The sequence below is a fragment of the Arachis hypogaea genome, chromosome 9 (assembly GCF_003086295.3).
Source record: "Arachis hypogaea cultivar Tifrunner chromosome 9, arahy.Tifrunner.gnm2.J5K5, whole genome shotgun sequence".
Taxonomy (NCBI): domain Eukaryota; kingdom Viridiplantae; phylum Streptophyta; class Magnoliopsida; order Fabales; family Fabaceae; genus Arachis; species Arachis hypogaea.
Window position 1 is genome coordinate 33,300,299 of NC_092044.1, and position 7,142 is coordinate 33,307,440.

The following is a 7,142-nucleotide window of genomic DNA, read 5'->3' on the forward strand; positions in this document are numbered from 1 at the left end:
TTGAAGCAAGCTATGGTCATCTTGTAAATCTTAGTCAGGCAAACTCAAATGGTAATGGTGATGAACGAAAATAACACAAAGGTAAAGATAGAGATACTTATGTAATTCATTGGTAGGAACTTCAGATAAGCGCATGAAGATGCCTTCCCTTCCGTCTCTCTGCTTTCCTACTGTCTTCATCCAATCCTTCTTACTCCTTTCCATGGCAAGCTTAAGCAAGGGTTTCACCGTTGTCAGTGGCTACCTCCCATCCTCTCAGTGAAAGCGATTGCATATGCTCTGTCACAGCATAGCGGAATTCATCTGTCGGTTCTCAATCAGGCCGGAATAGAATCCAGTGATTCTTTTGCGTCTGTCACTAACGCCCCGCCCTCAGGAGTTTGAAGCACGTCACAGTCATTCAGTCATTGAATCCTACTCAGAATACCACAGACAAGGTTAGACCTTCCGGATTCTCTTGAATGCTGCCATCAGTTCTCGCCTATACCACGAAGACTCTGATCTCACGGAATGGTTGGCTCGTTTGTCAGACGAGCACTCGGTTGTCAGGCGATCAACCATGCATCGTGCAATCAGGAATCCAAGAGATATTCACTAGAGCCTTGATCGCTTGTAGAACAAGAGTGGTTGTCAGTCACCTTGTTCATGGGTGAGAATGATGATGAGTGTCACGGATCATCACATTCATCAAGTTGAAGAACAAGTGATATCTTGGATAAAGAACAAGCGGAATTGAATGGAAGAACAATAGTAATTGCATTAATACTCGAGGTACAGCAGAGCTCCACACCTTAATCTATGGTGTGTAGAAACTCCACCGTTGAAAATACATAAGAACAAGGTCTAGGCATGGCCGTGAGGCCAGCCTCCTAATGATCTAAGAACTAGATGTCCCAAAGATTATAAGATGAAAATACAATAGTAAAAGGTCCTACTTATAGAAAACTAGTAGCCTAAGGTGTACAGAGATGAGTAGATGACATAAAAATCCACTTCCGGGCCCACTTGGTGTGTGCTTGGGCTGAGCAATGAAGCATTTTCGTGTAGAGACTCTTCTTGGAGTTAAACGCCAGCTTTTATGCCAGTTTGGGCGTTTAACTCCCATTTGGGTGCCAGTTCCGGCGTTTAACGCTGGAAATCTTGAAGGTGACTTTGAACGCCGGTTTGGGCCATCAAATCTTGAGCAAAGTATGGACTATCATATATTGCTGGAAAGCCCAGGATGTCTACTTTCCAACGCCGTTGAGAGCGCGCCAATTGGGCTTCTGTAGCTCCAGAAAATCCACTTCGAGTGCAGGGAGGTCAGAATCCAACAGCATCTGCAGTCCTTTTTGGTCTCGGAATCAGATTTTTGCTCAGGTCCCTCAATTTCAGCCAGAAAATACCTGAAATCACAGAAAAACACACAAACTCATAGTAAATAAAACACACAAACTCAAAGTCCAAAAAAGTGAATTTTAACTAAAAACTAATAAAAATATACTAAAAACTAACTATATCATACCAGAAACATACTAAAAACAATGCCAAAAAGCATACAAATTATCCGCTCATCACTTATTATGTTGGTGCAAGGTTTTATTATGTTTAGTGTGTTCCATTTATTTCTATTTTGTTTGGTGGTAGTGGAGTTAGTTTACATGGAGTTTCTTTGAAGGGATTATATGTAGGTTTGTTTGTTTGTTGGGTTCTTTATTTTCTGTTGAATACCATTGTCATTTGCCGCAAAGTGCAAACAAATCCGCCTCTTTCATTCTTATAAATCAAAATCCTTATTGGCTTTATTTCTTTCTCAGATTACTATTGCCTCCCTATCGACTTTGATTCTTATAAACCAAATTGCATTGCATGTGTAAAAAACAATACTTTTTGTTCAGTTCTTCACAGCACGTTCCCATTTTGGTTCATGCAATCTTGCTCTCTTAGCCTGCCTATATTCCATATTAACTCATTATTAATTCATATCAGCATTACTACGGCCTGAAGCAAATCTAATTATAACATGCTTAACTAATGAGAGAGATTACTTTTTACCATTTACGAACTGTTTAAGAACAAAAGATATCCAAAAATATCCAATATCTAATTTTGAATCACAATGCCGAGGTGTTAATGATGTGTTGCTTACTAATTCTTGTGCTGCTGTCATTGTGGTATTATTCTTCTCCTCACCAATTTGGTTCATTTCAAGATAATATCTGCTGTTATTATGCTACTATGCTTACCGTGACAATGGACTGATTGTTCATGATTCTCTTGATGTCATTCATGCTTCTCTAATGCTGAATTGGTATTTGCATTTTTCAGTCCATTTTTTTTGTGTCTTACTCTTCCTGAGCTGTTTTTTTATTCTTATTTTATGTTATTTTTCAGTCCCTAACTAATACATTTTTAATTATGACATTGCTAGCTTCTTGTATGCATCATCATCATCGTGTTCACTTTTATTTTGCAATTTATTTCAATTTAATTAAGCCATATTATTGCGGGGCAAACACATTTTCTGCGAGGAGTGTGTGTCAGAATGGTTGGTTCATGCTTATATTCCTTATTTAGATATTCTGTTGTTTTTTAGCGTTAATTTATAGCCTTTTTTTGGTAGTTTTGTTAATAGTTGCTTTAATAGTTGCTGATCTAGTTATCTGTGTTAGGAAAATTATCCTGGTCATTTTGACACTGAATGCTCCCATTTTCTGGTCTTTATGCTTATTATACTATTGCTTATTTGCTATTGCTATTGGACTACTTCTTATGGGGCTGATTTCTTATCTATGGTGTTCATATATTAAGTGCACAACTATGTTTCTGCTGCCATTATGGTTTTACACTTCTCTTAACCAATTTTTTGTGCAATTCATGCTAAGTCATGCTGTTTGGTTGCTACTATACTTACTGTGACACTGGACTAATTGGTCATGATTCTCTTGATGTCATTCATGCTACTCTAGTCCTGAATTGCTATTTGATTTTTTTCAGACTTCTTGTGTGTCACTCTTTCTGAGCTGCTCGTGTTGTTATTATTTTTTATGTTCTTTTTTGCTGAACCAATTATTTGTACCTCTATGGTAGATGACAAGATAGAGAAACTATACTCAAATATTTTGCATAAACATACCTACGAAATTTATGTCTACAATTTCAAGATTTTGCCTCTGAACAGTTTTGGCATCTCACTCTATCCTTTGAAATTCAGAATGGTTGGTTTCTTTAGGAACTTAGAATCCAGATAGTGTTAATGATTCTCCTAGTAAAGTATGATGATTCTTGAACAAAGCTACTTATTGAGTATTGGCTGTGGCCCAAAGCACTCTGTCTTCCAGTATTACAACCGGATACATACATGCCACAGACACATAATTGGGTAAACCTTTTCAGATTGTGACTCAGCTTTGCTAAAGTCCCCAATTAGAGGTGTCCAGGGTTCTTAAGCACACTCTTATTTGCCTTGGATCACAACTCTTATTTCTCTATTTTTTTCGTTTTCTTTTCTTTTTTTTTTCGAATTTTTTTTTTGAATAGAAGTGCTTTTTTCTTGCTTCAAGAATCATTTTAATGATTTTTCAGATCCTCAGTAACATGTCTCCTTTTTCATCATTCTTTCAAGAGCCAACATTCATGAACCACAAATTCAAGATACATATGCACTGTTTAAGCATACATTCAGAGAACAAAAATATTGCCACCACATCAAACTAATTAAACTGTTATAAAATTCAAAATTCATGCAATTCTTTCTTTTTCAATTAAGCACATTTTTATTTAAGAAAGGTGATGGATTCATAGGACATTCATAACTTTAAGGCATAGACACTAAGACACTAATGATCACAAGACACAAACATGGATAAACATAAGCATAAAATTCGAAAAATAGAAGAATAAAGAACAAGGAAATCAAGGAATGGGTCCACCTTAGTGATGGCGGCTCTTTCTTGCTCTTGAAGATCCTATGGAGTGCTTGAGCTCCTCAATGTCTCTTCCTTGTCTTTGTTGCTCCTCTCTCATGATTCTTTGATCTTCTCTAATTTCATGATGAGTGGGATCTCTTGTTGCTCTATCCTTTTCTTAGTGATGGGCTTGAGGTCATGCCTTCTCAGTTGAACCGGCTTCCCTCTTGAATCTCTCTTTTATTGAACGCCCTCTTCACAAATGTCTATGAGGACTTGGTCCAACCTTTGATCAAAGTTGACCCTTCTTCATGGCCACAACTTCATTGAAGTGGTCTTGATGCACCCTTGAGATGAATCTCTCTATCTCCCATGACTCGGAGGTGAAAGCTTTTGCCTTCCCTTTCCTCTTTCTAGAGGTTTCTCCGGCCTTGGATGCCATAAATGGTTATGGAAAAACGAAAAGCAACGCTTTTACCACACCAAACTTAAAAGGTTTGCTCGTCCTTGAGCAAAAGAAGAAAGAAGAGAGTAGAAGAAGAAATGGAGGAGAGGGAGATGGCTTGTGGTACGGCCAAAAGGGGGAGAAGTAGTGTTTAGGGTGTGAGAAATTGAAGGATGGATGTGGGTGGTGAAGAGAAAGATGGGATTTGATATGTGAGGGGTTTTTGGGGAAGAAGTGTTGAGGTGATTGGTGAATGGGTGAAGAAGAGAGAGGGTGGTGGGGTTGGTGGGGATCCTGTGGGGTCCACAGATCCTTAGGTGTCAAGGAAAAGTCATCCCTGCACCAAATGGCATTCAAAAACACGTTTTGAGCCAATTCTGGCGTTAAACGCCGGGCTGGTGCCCATTTCTGGCGTTTAACGCCAGGTTCTTGCCCTTTCCTGGCGTTTAACGCCAGTCTGGTGCCCCTTTCTGGCGTTAAACGCCCAGAATAGTGCCAGACTGGGCGTTAAACGCCCAACTGCTAGCCTCACTGGCGTTTAAACGCCAGTGAGTTCTTCCTCCAGGGTGTGCTGTTTTTCTTCCTGTTTTTCATTCTGTTTTTGCTTTTTTCATTGTTTTTGTGACTTCTTATGATCATCAACCTACAAAAAAGATAAAATAACAAAAGAAAATAGTTAATTATAAAACATTGGGTTGCCTCCCAACAAGCGCTTCTTTACTGTCATTAGCTTGACAGAGGACTCTCATGGAGCCTCAGAAATGCTCAGAACCGTGTTGGAACCTCCCAACACCAAACTTAGAGTTTGAATGTGGGGGTTCAACACCAAACTTAGAGTTTGGTTGTGGTCTCCCAACACCAAACTTAGAGTTTGACTGTGGGGGCTCTGTTTGGCTCTATTTTGAGAGAAGCTCTTCATGCTTCCTCTCCATGATGACAGAGGGATATCCTTGGGCTTTAAACACCAAGGATTCTTCATTCACTTGAATGATCAGCTCTCCTCTATCAACATCAATCACAGCCTTTGCTGTGGCTAGGAAGGGTCTGCCAAGGATAATGGACTCATCCATGCACTTCCCAGTCTCTAAGACTATGAAATCAGTAGGGATGTAATGGTTTTCAACTTTAACCAGAACACCCTCTACAAGTCCATGGGCTTGTTTTCTTGAGTTGTCTGCCATCTCAAGTGAGATTTTTGCAGCTTGCACCTCAGAGATCCCTAGCTTCTCCATTACAGAGAGGGGCATGAGGTTTACACTTGACCCTAAGTCACACAAGGCCTTCTTGAAGGTCATGGTGCCTATGGTACAAGGTATAGAAAACTTCCCAGGATCCTGCCTCTTTTGAGGCAGTTTCTGCCTAGACAAGTCATCTAGTTCTTTGGTGAGCAAAGGGGGTTCATCCTCCCAAGTCTCATTTCCAAATAACTTGTCATTTAGCTTCATGATTGCTCCAAGGTATTTAGCAACTTGCTCTTCAGTGACATACTCATCCTCTTCAGAGGAAGAATACTCATCAGAGCTCATGAATGGCAGGAGTAAGTTCAATGGAATCTCTATGGTCTCAGTCTGAGCATCAGATTCCCATGGTTCCTCATTGGGGAACTCATTGGAGGCCAGTGGACGTCCAGTGAGGTCTTCCTCAGTGGCGTTCACTGCCTTTTCTTCCTCCCAGAATTCGGCCATGTTGATGGCCTTGCACTCTCCTTTTGGATTTTCTTCTGTATTGCTTGGGAGAGTACTTGGAGGGAGTTCAGTAATTGTCTTGCTCAGCTGACCCACTTGTCCTTCCAAATTTCTGATGGAGGACCTAGTTTCAGTCATGAAACTTTGAGTGGTTTTGATTAGATCAGAGACCATGGTTGCTAAGTCAGAGGTATTCTGCTTAGAACTCTCTGTTTGTTGCTGAGAAGATGATGGAAAAGGTTTGCTATTGCTAAACCTGTTTCTTCCACCATTATTGTTATTGAAACCTTGTTGAGGTCTCTGTTGATCTTTCCATGAAAGATTTGGATGATTCCTCCATGAAGGATTGTAGGTGTTTCCATAGGGTTCTCCCATGTAATTCACCTCTTCTATTGAAGGGTTCTCAGGATCATAAGCTTCTTCCTCAGATGAAGCCTCCTTAGTACTGCTTGGTGCATTTTGCATTCCAGACAGACTTTGCGAAATCATATTGACTTGTTGGGTCAATATTTTGTTCTGAGCCAAAATGGCATTCAGAGTGTCAATCTCAAGAACTCCTTTCTTCTGACTAGTCCCATTGTTCACAGGATTTCTTTCAGAAGTGTACATGAATTGGTTATTTGCAACCATTTCAATCAGTTCTTGAGCTTCAGTAGGCGTCTTCTTCAAATGAAGAGAGCCTCCAGAAGAGCTATCCAAAGACATCTTGGATAGTTCAGAGAGACCATCATAGAAAATACCTATGATGCTCCATTCAGAAAGCATATCAGAAGGACACTTTCTGATTAATTGTTTGTATCTTTCCCAAGCTTCATAGAGGGATTCTCCTTCCTTCTGTCTGAAGGTTTGGACTTCCACTCTGAGCTTACTCAATTTTTGAGGTGGAAAGAACTTTGCCAAGAAGGCATTGACTAGCTTTTCCCAAGAGTCCAGGCTTTCTTTAGGTTGAGAGTCCAACCATGTTCTAGCTCTGTCTCTTACAGCAAAAGGGAATAGCATAAGTCTGTAGACCTCAGGGTCAACCCCATTAGTCTTAACAGTGTCACAGATTTGCAAGAACTCAGCTAAAAACTGATGAGGATCTTCCAATGGAAGTCCATGGAACTTGCAATTCTGTTGCATTAG

The 7,142-nt window shown here is 40.0% G+C and overlaps 1 non-coding gene across 1 annotated transcript; it reads left to right on the plus strand.

The window, feature by feature from the left end:
- The first annotated feature begins 6,776 nt into the window (after positions 1-6,776).
- Positions 6,777-6,884, plus strand: LOC112713132 (small nucleolar RNA R71). Its single transcript, XR_003158107.1, has one exon. It is a non-coding gene; the product is annotated as a small nucleolar RNA R71 (small nucleolar RNA).
- Positions 6,885-7,142: the final 258 nt, after the last annotated feature.